At 42.2% G+C, this 16942-nt stretch overlaps 1 non-coding gene across 1 annotated transcript; it reads right to left on the reverse strand.

Moving 5' to 3' along the window:
• Positions 1 to 4404: 4404 nt before the first annotated feature.
• On the reverse strand, positions 4405 to 4475 carry TRNAK-UUU. Its single transcript has one exon. It is a non-coding gene; the product is annotated as a tRNA-Lys (tRNA).
• Between the last annotated feature and the right edge of the window lie 12467 nt (positions 4476 to 16942).

Below are 16942 nucleotides of genomic sequence, written 5' to 3' on the forward strand. Positions count from 1 at the left end.
GCACAAACAAACAGGCCACTTTGTTTGTGTTTTCTCTGAAGTCACATTTATTCCACTAAATGTTTATGCATTCCAGCATCTTGAGAATTTCAGGACCAAGATTTATGGTTTTTTAAAATTCATTTTGAACATGTGCATTTAATGTGCTTCGTTAATTGGAGTAATTAGTAATCTTTTCATTCCAAGAGGGTTACTGGAATTAAAACAGGACTGTTATTTTTTTCTAACGGGTCTAACTGAAGAATTTTTATTTTCAAAGTGAATCCTGACTGATAGACATGAAGTTCTGTATTGCAGCAGAGGAGGAAGTGACAAGGGTTCGGAAAATCTGAATATCCAAGCCTCTTTAGTCCCTTCAGGTTTCATCTGTCTATAATCACAGTAGCTAACCAATCAGTTGTCATTTGGTTGACTGTGACTCATGGTGACACTATATGTGTCACAGCAGAACTGTGCCCCATCAGGGTTTTCAATGGCTGATTGTTCAGAAGTAGATCACCAGGCTTTTCTTTTAAGGCACCCCTCGGTAGACACAAACCACCAATCTTTTTGTTAACAGCCAAGTTCATTAATTGTTTGTACCACCCTGGGACTTCCAATCACAAAACCAAGGGTAAGAAAATTTATCACCCAAACAAGGGCACTTTTGAGAATAAAGTGGGGGCCCTTTACTATTGCACCAGGACAATAGTCTTGAACTGGTACTGCTCCAGGAGCACCAAGAGCATGGTCCCCCTTCCAATATCTTGGAGACTCTGGGCACCACTGGTTTACCAATACCTTCTATTTGTACAAGGTCCCTGGGTGGCAGGGACAAGCAGTGTGTGCTTGGCTACTAACTTAAAGGTTGGCAATTGGAACCTACCCATTGGCATCATGGGAGAAAGCCCTGTGATCTGCTTGTGTAAAGATTACAGCCAGGAAAACCCTATGGAACAGCTCTACTCTATAATATATGGGACACCATGAGTCAGAATCGCCCCTACGGCGATGGATATGGTTTTGCTTGGGGGTGGGGAAGCTTGTCTGTATGGTTCATCTGCTCTTCACTCTCAGTCAGTCCCATTTAACTGAGGCTGAAAAGCTAAGCCACTTGCTCTGACCTCCAAGGCAGGATAAACCATGCTGAACCCCAGCTGTTCTTCAGAGCTTCATTCTTTGTCCACCACAATCCTTCTGGTCAGCCAGGAATGGCCACGGGGGTGGGTTGGCAGTGTATGAGCATGTGTGGCAGAATTAGAAGATGGATAGATGGATGGGAACTGAATTATGGGAGCTAGAGAATAAGAGAGTATTAGAGAATTAGGAGCATTGGAGAATGCCCTGGCTAGGAAGGCTCAAAGACAGTGATTTGGGTTTCTAAGAGTCTAAGCTTCTCTAGAAGCCCCAAAGATGCCTTGGTGTTCTGGTCCAGTTTCCTGCCCCTTAGCCATGGATATGGCTTGCCTGAGCTCCAGGGGTCCTGTGTAGCCAAGCAAGCTCTAATCGTAAAGGCACTAGCTGCTGTGACAGACTTTTTCAGAAGTTAACTTTTGACAAATGCCCGGACTGAAATGTCTGGCCATAATGCAGCCGTGAACTGTGGGCTGTCATGCTTACATCTGTGACTCATCCTTTAGGCAGTATTGATTCTCTCATTTCTACCTGCCGCTTCTCTCTACCTCCCAGCTCTTCTGCTCTCCTCAGCTTTCCTGCTTGGTGAAGGCCAATGTACTCTGTTCTGCTTAACTAATTCCCTCTGATACGGGCATTTCTATCTTTACAATTTGGCATCCCTGTGAAGTTCCCCTTTGTACATTTTCCTGTTCCTGTATTCCCATTATTCGAGTATCATCACTCAATAACCATTTGGCAGTAGTAATGCTTTTCACATGGAAAGAATTGACTTTTTATTGATGGCAAATGTTGTGATGAACTTTCATGCCCACATGGAGCCAAGAGGAGCTTTTTATTGGGTGAGCTCCACTAAGATCTGGTTCCAAGAAATGTCTTTGGAGTGTGGACTGAGATGTACTTTTGGGAACAGGTCCTGTGGTGGGGGTGTGGGGGTTGAAGTGGGGAGAGCCTTTCCCTGGACTCACAATATCAAAATCTCATCAATCACAATGTATAATAGCAACATTATTAATAACCTTATAGATGCATAGCACTTGGTACTTTTCCAAGCACTTTCTTTGAATCCTGACATGAAGGCAGGGCAGATATTATTATTTCCATGTTACAAGTTAAGCCACATTGTAACAGGACTAAGTAACCCCATGAGCAAGGAGTCAGTAGATAATTCTGTAAGTATCCCGTAAGAAAGAGATTTTAGCAGGTCTGAAAAGCCTTCTATAGAGATTACAGATGGTCTTGAAGAAAAGGAGTCCTTCTAAGGCTAAACTCTTTTCAAGGCCCCCCTTTTCCCAGTCCAAGTATAGTAGCAGGATCACCATGCCCAGGCATCATGCTCATTTCAACTGCCTGCATGCAATAAAATTAAGTATCCTGGTATCTAATCCAGATTTGTGAGAATATAGGGATTATTTAGCAATGCATGCCATTGGCATACAGTGTGGCAGACAGACTGTGAATGTCATGTACCAACTGTCTCAGACTAGACTTCAAACAATATGGCATAAAGACAGGAGCCATTCTCCATTGGATTTAACAAGAGAATGGCCAACACTGGGTGATGGAGATGGTGATACTAGTGTACCCCATTTACATTAGCTAGGAGCTCTGGTAGCATGGTGCCTAAGGCACCTGACTGTTAACCAGAAGGCTGGCGGTTCAAACCCACCAGCCACTCCTTGGAAGGAAGGTTGGGCAACCCACTTCTGTAGTGATACCACCTCAGAAACCCAAAGAGGGGTCGCTATGAGTCAGGGCTGACTCAACGGCACATAACAACAACAACAGTTTGGCTGGTTTGGATCCTAGCCCATCCCTGCACTCCTCAGATGCTAGCCTTGGTACCTGATTTAGTTAAAAAAAAAAAAAAGAGAGAGAGAGAGAATTAGGAGTATAGACAGGAATTTGGAAACCAATTTTTGCTACCACCATCACGATTTTGTTAATAAGGAAACTAAAGCCTCAAGACTGGTAGATGGACTTGCCCTCACAGCAAGGTTAGTCAGATCAGAGCAGTATTAAGAATCCAGTACCCTAATGATCAGAATTCCCAGGTATATAGTAGAGCTGACAAGGGGCAAGATTGTGGTCACTGCTTGGTCACAGCCAGCTACCCAGAGGGACCGAGTAGTTGAACCTGCAGGCTTGGGACCATAGTCGCAGGGGACATCAAGCTCAATTGGCATAACATACTATACAAAACATTGTTCCACCTCCTACTTTGGCGAGTAGCGACTGGGATCTTAAAAGCTAGCAAGCTGCCATCTAGTGCAACAATGGGTCTCTCCTCGTACAGAGCAAAGAAGAATGAAGAAAACCAAAATTCATGGAAACAATTAGTCCTAGTGACTGGTACACCATCTGATCTGCAGCCTATACAACTATGGGACCAGAAGAACTAGATGGTGCCTGGCTACCACTGCCATCCACTTGGAAGAGGATCTATGTAGGAGACCCTTGATAGAGAGGGAGAACAATGTGGAACAAAACTCAAAATCATTTGGAGGAAAAAAAAACGGTGGGGACCAAGTTTGCTGGTCTGATAGAGTCTGGTGGAACCACTGAGACTATGGCCCCTAGCTGCCCTTCAGGTCTGGAATTGAACCCACACCTGTGGTTTCCAGCCAAACAAAAGACAGGCATATGAGTTGAACATTTACCTCAAGTAGATACATTCTTTGGAGAGAACAATCATGGAAGAAAGAAGGGCTGTTTATGCACAGGAAGACAGCTCAGGGGGCAGGAGTGTATGGAGGGATGGACACTGGGAAGAGGTAACTATGGGGAGGAAGTGGGAGGGGAGCTGCTGCATTGTGGTAAACTGTGGTCAATGATATGAGACAAAGTATATGTGAACTGCTGTATGGAAAGTGAATTTGCTCTGTAAATATTCACCCAAATCACAATAAATAAATTAAAAGAATCCAGTCCCCTGATAAAGAATGTGACTCCCTTTACTCAGTCTCCCATGTTGAATCAGATTTTCTAACTCACCGGAACTTCTCTTCTTCCTCTAACATGCTAGTTGTTAACTGCTGCCAAGTCTGTTTCTGACTCATAACGACCCCAAGCACAATGGAACAAAGTGCTACTCAGCCCTGCACCTCATCCATGATCGGTTGCTGACTGGATTGGTGTGATCCAGAGAGCTTTCATGGGCTGCTTTTTGGAAGTAGATTCCCAATCCTTTCTTCCCAGATCATCTTAGTCTGGAAACTCTGCTGAAGCCTATTCAGCATCATAGCAACATGCAAACCTCCACTGGCAGATGGCTGGTGGCTACATATAAAGTGCACTGGCTGGGAATTGAACCCAAATCTTCTGCACAAAAGGCAAGAATTCTACCACTGAACCACCACTGCCCTCTTAACACATTCACTTTCTCCACAGCTTTTACTTAAAGATTCAACAGTCTATCTGAGGTAAAAAGAGGATCTTTTTCTATTCATTTGGCTTCTCCGTGCTCCCTGCCACCACCACTGCATGTTGCATAGTGCAGCAAGTGTCCATACCCTTCATTAAGAGGGAGTACCTAGCCTCAGGGCACAGCTCCATGAGTAGTAGATTGCATAAGGATCCCTCAGAGGCTGGTGAGAACCAGCAGGATGTAACTTAAGAGAGGAGGTGTACACCTGGCATGCCATGAGGGGTTCACCACAAGATGTGTCCTGATGGCTCAGCCTCAAGTTTGCCCAGGGTCCAGCTTACCCAGGAATGTGTTGGGAGGAAAAGGTGTTTTTGTTTCTAGGCCACCTGCTTCCATTATTCATCGATGTCCCTCACCAGGTCCACAGCCTTATTGCTTGTGTTACTAATTGGCTCATAATGTTGCACTCAGACTCTTTGGAGCTCAGATATTTTGTAATTTCAGATCTAACTCTCCCTGGCTCCTATTTCAAGAGATGTTTTCCTGTCTATTCTTTTTGGCTTTCTCTAGTTCTTTATCTGCTTTTTATGTTTTTATTAACTAATGAGATGCTATATTTCATTCAAAGCCAAAGCTGTTCTTCTATCCATTCAATTTCATTTAAAAAATATTTACTGGAGAGAAGGCCTAAGCCATGATTAGTTTCTACAGACTAAGACTGTAGACGATTCCATCCAGTGGATCTATAGCTAACTAACCATGCTATATACAGAGTTCTTAATTTATGTTTTGCTTGGCCAACAAAGCAACTCACTGGGAGCTAAGACTGCTGCATGGTTCCTGATACATCATAGCTTCAGTCAATGTTAACTGAATTTAGTTAAATGAAATTATTTAACTTCTCCTAGACCAAAAAGACAATAGAAAAACTATTGGTCTTGTGATAAAATTTTAGCTCTACTACTTCCTAGCTGTGTGACCTTGAGCAAGTGATTAACCACCTAGCCTCAGTTTCCTTGAATGTGATTTGAGACTAACATCTACTTCATGGTGTTACTATGAATATTATACAAAATTACACATGCAAAAAGCACCTGGCACAATGCCTGGTATCAGTACCTGCTCCATAAGATTTAGTTCTTCTAGTAAAAGTAGTTTACTATTCTACTTTGAGTAGCACTAGACCAGTGGCGGGTTCTCAGAGTTTTCATAGCAAAATTGACATTGATGCAACCTCTAGAATTTCACTTTAATTGTATTTTTATAGAAACATGGGACTCAGATTGATTTTTTTTTTTTTTTAATTAAAAAAAGCGATGATCCTTCACTACAGACAGCTTGAGAAGCACAGAAATGTAGCAGCTGCAGAGTCTCAGGTCTTAATCCTCAGACATCTCTTCTCTTCAGATCAAATTCAGATCCTCAGATCTTTAAATTCAGATCATGGAGGACTAGCCAGCTTTTAAGGACTTGGGATTTTTTTCAGAGGTGGTGGTGGTTGGAGGACATGAACTATGTTAGGTTTTATTAATTAGTATTATTTTTAATCTAATTTTTTATTTTGAACATTTTCAAACCTTTGGAAAAAGTTGAAGGAATTCTACAATAAACACTCTTCGCCTAGATTATTCACTAATTATGAATCTTTTACATTTATTAAAAAGAAAAATGGATATATTTTCTTAACCATATTAAAGTAAATTGCAGACATCATAGCACTTCATGCCTGTATACTTCATCATACATATTCAAAATACCATTATCACATGCAGGAAACTAAACTTTGATAAAATAATATCTACTATTATTTAAATATTAAAATATATTAATACAGAAAAGGTTTATTAAATGTTGTTGTTGTTATGTGCCGTCAAGTTGGAACCGACTCATAGTGACCCCTCCTTGGGTTTCTGAGATGGTATCACTATAGAAGTAGATTGCCCCATCTTCCTTCCCAGGAGTGGCTGGTGGGTTTGAACCACCAGCCTTCTGGTTAGCAGTCAAGCGCCTTAGGCACTATGCTACCAGAACTCTCATATTAAATGTACTAAATGGTAATATATTAAATTTTAAAAATTGTTTCAATGATATTCTTTATAGCTGGTTTTTAAAAAAACAAATTCTAGGATCAATCAAGAATCATATATTGCATTAGCTATCATACTTCTTTAGTCTCTTTCAATCTAGAATAGTCCTCCGCTTTTCATTGTCTGTCATGACACTGACATTCTTTTAAGATTTCAGGGCAGTTATTGTGTAGAATGTCTCATATCCTTTATTTGCCTGATTTTGTTCTCGTTATTAAATTTAAGTAGAATACTTTGGGCAGAAATATTTCTAGGTGATGTTGTGTCCTTCCCATTTCATCACATCAGGAGGTACGTAAGGTCAGTTTGTCCCATACGTTAGACAATTTGGTTACAGTGGGGCAGCCATATTTCTCCATTTTCAAAGGTGCCTTTTCCCTTAAGTAATCTGTGGTGTGATGCTTTGTGTGAGTATCCTGTTTCTCAAGAAATTTTCACACAGTGATTTTAGGATTCATTGATGGTTCTTACCTGAATCAGTTATTACATTGGTGGTTGTAAAGGTGATATCTGATTTTATAATATCTTCCAGAATTACTAGCTGGCATACTCCTATGAAGATGAACCCCTGACCTCTCCCCGCTATGTTTAACACTATGGACTCATGTATTCTTTTCTCAGTATAGGCTTACCTTGGAGATGTTGCAGGTTTGGTTCCAGACCACTGCAATAAAACAAGTATCATAATAAAGCGAGTCATGAATATTTTGGTTTTCCAGTGCATGAAAAGTTATGTTCACACCTATACTGTAGCCATAATGCAAGAGCATTATGAAAAAGTTGGAAATATTGTAAGAATTACAAAACGTGACATGGAGCCCTGAAGTGAGCACAGACTGCTGGAAAAATGGTGCTGATAGAGAGTTGCTTGACACAGAGTTGCCATAAGTTTGGCAGAAAATTTTGTAGGAAACACAGTATCTGAGAAGCGCCACTCCTTGGAAGGAAGGTTGGGCAATCTACTTCCGTAGTGATACTGCCTCGGAAACCCAAGGAGGGGTTGCTATGAATCGGGTTCGACTCCACGGCACATAACAACAACCACGACAAGAAGTGCAGTAAAACGAGATATGCCTGTATGACCAAATTTTGTCCAGTGGAAGTCCCTTCAAGTCAATGCTTGTGTTCTTTTGACTAATTCCCATCAGTCTTTGAGCATTTTTAAATTTTGTGGCACAATAACATATTCTAGACTGACCTAAGCTCCAGGCTTGGAATAGATGGATCCTTTAGTAAGGAATTTAGAGAGCAACAACTGGGCACTAGGTGTGCTCATTGCTTTTGATGCATTGCTGCTTCTAAGCCTGTTTAGGTTTTAAAAGGATCTCTCTTGGTGCTGTGTAAGGAGGGCAGGCATGGGAACAGGAAGACTGGATAGGGGGCTAATGCAGTTCTTCAGAGAAATAAAGACTTCAGCTTAGACAAGGGTAGAGCAGTGGAGTTCATGAGAAGTGGATGGATTCAGATGTATTTTAAAGTGGGGCCATTAGATTAGATGAATTTTGGAAAAGAAATATTGATATTATGTCCAGAATCTAGAACAGTGTATGGCATGTATTTTTAATTAAGTAAATAAATTATTATTTGCATATTAATTTGCAATATCTTATACCTGACTAGGTGCTGTCAGTTGCCTTTCCATGTATATGTATCCCCCTTCTCACCTAGTTCTGGTAAACTTCTTTTGATTTAATAATTTTCCCTAATGATAATTTCAGGCTTTGTGTACACAAATTCTCCCCTACGGAGAGTGCACAGTAAGAGAACTTATTTTAAAATCCTGGCTCTACCATTTACTATTTATAGAAGCTTGGCTAAGTTACTTAACCTCTCTCACTGAACCTTGTTCTATATCTCTATCATTACCTACCCCATAAGGCTATGCAAGGCCAGCATATTAAATAAGGTCAAGCATGTGAATGCAGTTTGTAAACTGTGTTGCAGTACGTGTGTCGTCTAGTCAGCAGAGTAGAAGTGCCCCAGAGGGTTTCCTAGCCTGTAATCTTTACGGAAGCAGATTGCCAGGTCTTTTCTTCATGGAGCAGCCGGTGGTTTCAAACTGCCAACCTTTCAGGTAGCAGCCAAGCATTTAACCATTGCACCACCACAGCTCCTTTGTAAAATATGAAGTACTAGAAAGCTATAGTATATTTCTACTTTTTAGAATAATTTGGAGAAAACAAATACCTCAAGTACCATTAAAAGTACTAATAATACGAGCAATATTACTAGTTTTAAAAAATGAGATTTTTCCTACATTTATTCTCATGCTAATTCAGTAGCAATGTCCAAGAGAATTTCCTGCAATGAAGGCAATATTCTGTACCTACACCATCTAATAAAGCAGGCATTAGTCATGTGTGGCTTGTTGAACACTTGAAATTGGCTAGTATGATTGGTGAAGTGAAATTTTTAAAATTTTGTTTAATTCTATTGATTTTATTTAAACAGCTACATGTGGCTAAAGGGTACTGTAGGAGTCCCGGGGTGGCACAGAAGTTTAAATTCTCAACTACTAGACAAATGTTTGAGGGTTCAGTCCCAACCAGAGGAGCCTCAGAAGTCAGAATCTGCTCCTGAAAGGTCACAGTCTTGAAGGCCCTAAGGAGCAGTTCTACTCTGCACACCTGGGGTTGCCATGAATTGCAATCAACTCTTTGGCAACTAACAACAGAGGAACTATGTTGGACAGCACAGCTGCAAGTTATCATTTCTTCAAATGAGGTATGATTTCTTCTTCTTCATTCCTTCTTGTTTTTACTATAAAGGGACTAGGTTTGACAAGCTTCAAGGAGCCAGGTGATGGAAATCTTGTGGTTTAGGGAAAGGGAAAAGTATGGAGTGAAGAGAAGACTGGGAAAGGAGAGGAGAGGTTGGCTTCTTAGCTTATGGCCATGCTAATTCTGAAAAGGCAAAGAGATCCTGTCCCTTAGGAATTCTAGCTTCCCATCTTACTGGCTGTTTTGGTTACTTCCTACTACTCTAAGGGAAAATACCACTAATGGGTGGGCTTTAACAAACAGTTTATTCTCCTACAGTTCAGGAAGCCTTCAAAGTGCCAGCTCTAGGGACTGAGTAAAAGCCCCTCAAACTTGGGCTTCAACTCTGCCTCTTGCTCCCAGCCCACTGGAGCTAGAGGTGTCTCTTCACTCAGGTAACTGCTGGCTTCTACGGCTGACAAGCCCAAAGTCAGCAAGTAAAATGGCACAGTCCCAAGATTACCAAACAACATGGCAGGCCACTAATTTAAGCCCAGAAACTGTCCCAAGACTGGCAGGCATTCACGGCAGGCTGCTGAATCATGGCTCAGCTACATGCAGGATTCAAGTGTACCAAAAGCTCCAGACATTCCCAAAGCTTCTTTTTATACACGGGAAGCAGACCACATCCCTAAAGCAGCTACTCAGCTGCTTGCAGCAGATTCCACTATGGAGTTGATCACCAGTCTCATCATGGTGAATAACTAAATCCATCTGCGCAGCTACCCAAACCAGGTCCAGCCAAGTTGACACATAACCTTAACTACTACACGTGCTGTGTGATCTTAGAAAAGTTCTTTAACGTCTCTGAGCTTTAGTCTCTCTCTTAACTATAAAATAGGTGTCACAGTCCTCATAGGAATATTATGAGGATTAAATGAAACAGGTTAATGATACAAAGTGCTAACACAGTACCCTGCACAAAGCAAGCTCTGAACCCTCTAATTCTCTCCTTCTATACCCTTGTGTGACTCGGGGAACACAAAGAGAGGAAGGCAGCACAGTGATTCACAGCTCTTGCCCAATACTACAACTGCTGGGGCTACCCACTCATGAGCAAGGCATCCTTTCTACTGCATGCAGCCTAGAAGCTGCCTGGGCTGCCCCACACACAGTCTCTCTCCTTCCCTCCTTCCATTCAGGCCTCCTGAGTGCCCTACCCTCATGGGACTTTGCTCTCAAGATCACTGAGGACTTCAAAGACTGTGCTTTGGATTCAGTGCAATATTTCTTCTGGGTATGTACACAGGTGGGGTAAATGCTAGAGGGTAGGGCCCAAACACCTCCTCAAAATAAGGCCATAATTTGCACTGCTGGGCAGTTGGGGAGGGTTTCTGCTTAGGTGCAGGGCAGAGAATTACTTAATATGAGCCTTCTAGCCACAGTCTTTTTAACTCCCACCAAATGACTGGATGGGACTCTACAGGTGAGGTGTTTGTGGCCCACCAAGGGTATTGGATAGCTTGCTAATAATGTAAATAAGGTGCATGGCAATCTTTTGAGGATGGGACCATGCAAATAAGGTATATGGAACTCTAATGAGAAGATTAGTCAGTTTTGCCATCTCCCCAGACTTAAAAGAAAGTCAATTCCAGAGCAGAAAGGGGACGTCACAACCACTAAAAAGAAGAGAAGGGTCCTATCTTTGGACGCAGGATCCCTGTGCTGAGAACCTCCTTGACTCAGAAGACAGAAAGAGAGCTGTAACATCAGAGACAGTAAGAGACAGTGAGAAGTAGTGGCAGAGAAATGGTTACAGTAGCAGAACTAGAGGACTGGCAGGAGATAGCACAGTAGGCTTCCAGGCTCAGGGAGTGAGAAAACTGAATGCTTCAGGCAGGGCCTTTTGGTCAGAGTAGATTGCATCTGAGCATTTACCAACAGATCTAAAAGAACTTTGTAAGACTTGTCTAAGCAGGGCAGAGCCCAGGCCCAGGGGCCAAGGGCCAGAGAGAAACCTTCCTGGAGGCACAGCTAAGAGGCTGTCCTATTTGAAAAACTGTATCCTGAACATTCCTGAACCTGAATTATAACCTGTTACTTCCCTAATAAACCCCACAACTGTGAGTATGGTCCCTGAGTTCTGTGGGACCACTGCAACAAATTATCAAACCCAACAGCCAAGTAGAGGGTGCCATGGGAAGGACAGCTGGTATCTGGATTGGTAAAAAAAAAAAAAAAAAAAAGGTTGGCAAGAAGAGGCAAGTGTGACCTCTGCTTCATAGGGATCAGCCTTGGGCTGTTGATGCTAAGTAAACTTATATGTTAAAAGCCTCTGATTATTCTAGTCCCCAGTCTCCTCCCATCTTGTGAAGTCAGGTGAGGACACCTGACACCCCACACACACACCAGACATTCTTACAATGGGGATTTCCTCTGCTGTTTTAACTAACATAGGGACCAAAAACCAAAAAAAAACTAGCTCACTGCCGTCGACTCAATTCGACTCATAGCGCCCCCTCCTGGACTTTCCGAGGCAGTAACTCTATGGAAGTAGATTGCTCAATCTTCCTTCTGAGGTGTGGCTGTTAGGTTTGAATTGCCAGCCTTCTGGTTAGCAGTCAAATGCCTTAGGCACTACACCACAAGAGCTCCCAACATAGGGATTAAGGAATCAAAAATGAAAGTCAACTTCACCACCACACAGACTCCTGGGTGGCGGTCTTGTGTCCCCTGGTCCAGATCCTGTTTTTCAGATGTGGCAAATGAAAATCTTACATAAATGCTTAAAAAAACATATCTACTCCCAAGTATTACCCAAATTAGTCCCATTTTTAATTACGCTGTCTCCATAAACCTTCCAAGCGCCCCAATGACCCACTACTTCAGTACTTCAATGTCTAAATCTCATCTCCTAGCTTACCTCTCACCCCTGGGAGCAGCACCAAATTCTCCACTGAACAATCAGTGTTTAAAAAGTACCGTCACCATATGTGGCAATTAAAAACGTGGCTGCAAATTTCTTGACACTCCTGCTATCTAGAGGGCAGAGTCCTCTCCTTGAATTAGGGTGGACTTGTGACTGCTTTGACCAATAATAATAAAAATAAATAAATAAAGTCACTGCCATTGAGTCGGATCCAACACATAGCGACCCCTCCGTGGGTTTCCGAGGCGGTATCACTACAGAAGTAGATTGCCCAACCTTCCTTCAGAGGAGCGGCTGGTGGGTTTGAACTGCCAGCCTTCTGGTTAGCAGTCAGATGCCTTGGCACTATGCCAGAGTATGAGGAAAACAGTAATATGCTGCCCGAGACTATGTCATAAAAGGCCGTGTGGCGACCACTCAGTTGGGTGGAACTCTTGTTCTTGAAGCCTGAGCTGCTATGTCAGAAACCTAACAACTGACTCTGAGACCATCCTAGGCACTTCAGGAGACGGTCCTAGCTAAAATCATCCTTCAACCACCATAATGTAGGCCCCAAACTTGTGAATAAGAAGCCTCCCAATTATTCTAGTCCCCAGGCTTTGGCATCACCTCCAACCATTCAAGTCTTCCCAGCCGAGGTCCCAGACGTTTGGAGTGGAGACAAACCATTCCCACTGTACTCTGTTCAAATTCTTGATCCAATTTGAATTTGAATGCACAAAAAAAAATGTTATTGTTTGTGCTTCTGAGTTTTGAGGTGATTTTTTTTGGAGTAAATAGATCACAGGACCCCACTACAATGTCTCATAGAACCCAGGCCTCCTGACTTCCAGTCCACCTGAAAAAAGGAATTCCATAGACTAGCAGGCCATGAAGGTGCTCTGGTGACACAGTGCCTAAGAACATTTGACTGCTGACCAGAATGTTGGTGGTTCAAACCCACCAGCCACTCCATGGAAGGAAAACAGGGCAATCTACTTCCGTAAAGATTTACTGCCTCAGAAACCCAATGGAGGTCACTATGATTTGGAATCAACTCAATGGCAGTAGGTTTGGTTTGGTTTGTAACAGGCCATGAATCTTTTTCAATGATCCAAAGCAGTTTCCACAGCTACTTGTTGATAAGAGGGAGGCAAAATTGGACATGCATCAAAATTGCCTGGAGTTAGAATAGCAGGCAGAGTGGGGTGGGAAAGGGGCGAGACTGGCAAGAAGGAGACATTTTATTTTTACTTTATTAAAATTTTAAACTCTGATTTTTAAAATAATTTTATTTCTCAGCTATAAAGAGAAATGAAGTCCTGCTACATGCTACAACATAGATGAACCTTGAAAACATTATGCTGAGTGAACTAAGTCAGACAAAAAGGACAAATATTGTGTGATCCCACTTATATCAAGATCTACAATAGGCAAATATGTAGGGACCAAAGTTTATTAGTGGTTACCATGGGCACGAGGAGCTCTGGTAGCATAGTGCCTAAGGCACTTGACTGCTAACCAGAAGGTTGGTGGTTCAAACCCACCAGCCAATCCTCGGAAGGAAGGTTGGGCATTCCTACTTCCGTAGTGATACTGCCTTGGAAACCCAAGGAGGGGTCGCTATGAGTCAGGGCCGACTCGATGGCAAATAACAACAACAACAACAATGGGCACGAGGTAGGGGGAGATGGAGAGTCATTGCTTATGGAGCACTGAGCTTCTGTTAAGGATGATGGGAAAATTTCAAAATGAGTAATGTTGATGGTTGCATAAAATGACAGACATAATAAATGTCACATAATTATACATACAAAAAATGTTGAAATGACAAATGTTTTGAGGTAGATAGGTATATATATAAGCAAAAAACCCACTGTCCCCTAGTTGATTCTGACTCATAGCAACTCCAAAGGAAAAAATAGAACTTCCCCATAGGGTGTCCAAAGCTGTAAATCTTTATGGAAGCAGGCTGCCTCTCTTTCTCTTGCAGAGCAGCTGGTGGGTTCAAACTGCTTACCTTTTGGTTAGCAGCCAAATGTGTTAACCACTGTGCCACCAGAGCTCCTTATACCACAATAAAATTTTTTAAAAAGAAAGAAAAAAAAATAGTTTAAAAGGAGCAAGGATTTACTAATGTGATTTAAGTAGATGGCTTTAATCAGAGATTTTCATGTTGAAATTTGTTGTTGTTTTCAAGTTTGTTTGTTTACGTTTTGCTTTATTGTTTTAAGCTAGCATTTTCTCTTCTAGTGATGTCATGTTCTTCAGGGTCATGTGCAAGAATAAAGGCAAAAGTTGTCATTATGAGTTGCATTGTTGCGGTGACAAAAAAAAGTTTTCTGTCCTTAAAAAAAAAAACAACTCACTGCCATCGAGTCAGTTCTGACTCATAGTCGCCCCCTTTGGGTTTCGTAGGTGGTAAATCTTTATGGAAGTAGATTGTCCAGTCTTCCTTCCACAGAGTGGCTAGTGGGTTTGAACCACCAACCTTCTAGTTAGCAGTCAAATGTCTTAGGCACTACACCACCAGAGCTCCTTGTTGTTGTTGTTGTTATGTGCCGTCGAGTCGGCCCCGACTCATAGCGACCCCTCCTTGGGTTTCCGAGGCAGTATCACTACGGAAGTAGGATTGCCCAACCTTCCTTCTGAGGAGTGGCTGGCAGGTTTGAACCGCCAGCCTTCTGGTTAGCAGGCAAGTGTCTTAGCCACTATGCTACCAGAGCTCCTTAGAGCCACTGAAACATCTATGGAACACAAGGAAGAGTCCTGGGCTAAGAGAAAATGTGAATTCACCAACAAAATTGAGCAAAACATTTTAACATCTCTTGGCCTCAATTTGTTCATTCACAAATTGGATTCAATGATTTCTAAGGTTCCCTTTGCTAACATTTTGGAGACAAAGAAGTTAGTATTTATTAATTGCTTACCTTGCGGAAAACACCATGCTACATCCTTTACATGGATTATTTTATTTAATCCTCCAAATAAAAACCCTGAGAATCACCATCCCAGTTTTGCAAGTGAGATGAAGGGTTATGTAGCTGGTTGATGAAGGGATGGAATTCTAGAATCAACTGGCCACCCCCTGGGAGCACCCACTCCCCTCTCTATCCCCAGGGTAGTTTCCACACCTTGTGCCCAGGTTCTTCAATCCCTAATCCTCCCTTGTTAGGAGGGAGGGTCCTAGCTGCATTCCTTTATACTTCCATCAGCTAGTTAAAGTGGCATGGAACAATAGCCTCTTTCTCTGAAAAGTCACCACTCTGATTTCCTGGAAGGGTGACTCTTGGAACCCACTGAATCTCAAAATGACATCCCCAACCTCCTCAACCAGAGCAGTCTTTCCAGCCTGACCACCCCCAGATGCCTTGGGCAAGTCTAAAGCGATCCTGCCACTCAACTCTTCCCTAAAGATTTTGAAACTGCTAAGTGATATGAAGGAGCTCTGGTAACGTAGTGCCTAAGGCACTTGACTGCTAACTAGAAGGCTGGCGGTTCAAACCCACCAGCCACTCCTCGGAAGGAAGATAAGACAATCTACTTCCATAGTGATACTGCCTCAGAAACCCAAGGAGGGGTCTCTATGAGTCGGGTCCGACTCGACGGCACATAACAACAACAACAAGCGAAATGAGCTTCTGTTTTTCCCCTTATAAGAGTCCTTCAACTGCAGGTTCTCTAACATATATACTCAGGACTCAAGGAAGCATATACTGATTTCTTTTTTTATTATTATCTTTTAATTGTGATTTGGGTACAAATTTACAAAACAGGTTTGTTTTACTCTCAACAGTTCATCCACATTTGATTTCACGGCCCTGATTATAATCCCAACAATAAAGAGCTCCTCTCCCCTGTGACTACCTCTACTGACTTCTTTTACAGAATATTAGGGACTCATCATTTCCCGAAAAACATGCACTTCTCCATCATCATAATTCCTTTTATCTTTGTGTTTTGATGAAGAAGTGTCTACCTATACAGGAAAGCCCTATGGTCAAAGTCTCTTTTGCTTGCATACCTGTTATTGATGCCTGAATTGTGAAAACAATCACCAAATATTTACTAAGTCCCACCGCAATCGTTACTGAGAGGGATTGTTGGAAACTATAATATCTGATACTAATTGCAGAGTAGTTATGATCATGGGTTTCAAAGTGCATTTCAATTACACTGTGGTAGTTTGAAGGTAACCATAAAAGCTTTGCCTCTCCTCCTACTGAGAGTTGGTAGTCTTTCCCCTCTCCTTGGCTTTGGGCTGACCCTGTGACTAGCTTTGACCAACAGAACACCACAGAACTACTCCTCTCCACCTCCTCTTCCAAGGTAGACTTTAAATGATTTGCAGCTTCCACTTTTGTGCCTCTTAGAAGCCAGCGCCATGTAAGAATTCTGGCTAACGTAGGAACACCATACTATAAAGAAGCCCAAGCTAGCCACGTGGGAGAGACAAAGACCACACGTGAAGGAGCAGCAAGGAACTAGATACAGGAGTGAAGCCTTCTTGAACTTTCCAAAGCAGCCCCATGTGGATGTAACTGAGCGAATGGCCTCAGCTTACACCATGTGGAGCAGAGCTGCTCTGCTCAGCCCCACCTGAATTCCTGACCCACAGATTCATGAGCAAATAAAATGGTTGTTGTTCTAAACTACAAAATTGTGGTGTGGTTTGTTAAATAGCAATAAAATAACTGGAAACAAGTATAAGAAAATTAGAATAGCAAGCTCATAATGCAAACTATCTGCTATCATTAAGTAATTGTTC

Source organism: Orycteropus afer, unplaced genomic scaffold, assembly GCF_000298275.1.
Source record: "Orycteropus afer afer isolate SDZICR_OR568_19922 unplaced genomic scaffold, OryAfe1.0 scaffold00034, whole genome shotgun sequence".
In the NCBI taxonomy this organism is placed as follows: Eukaryota; Metazoa; Chordata; class Mammalia; order Tubulidentata; family Orycteropodidae; genus Orycteropus; species Orycteropus afer.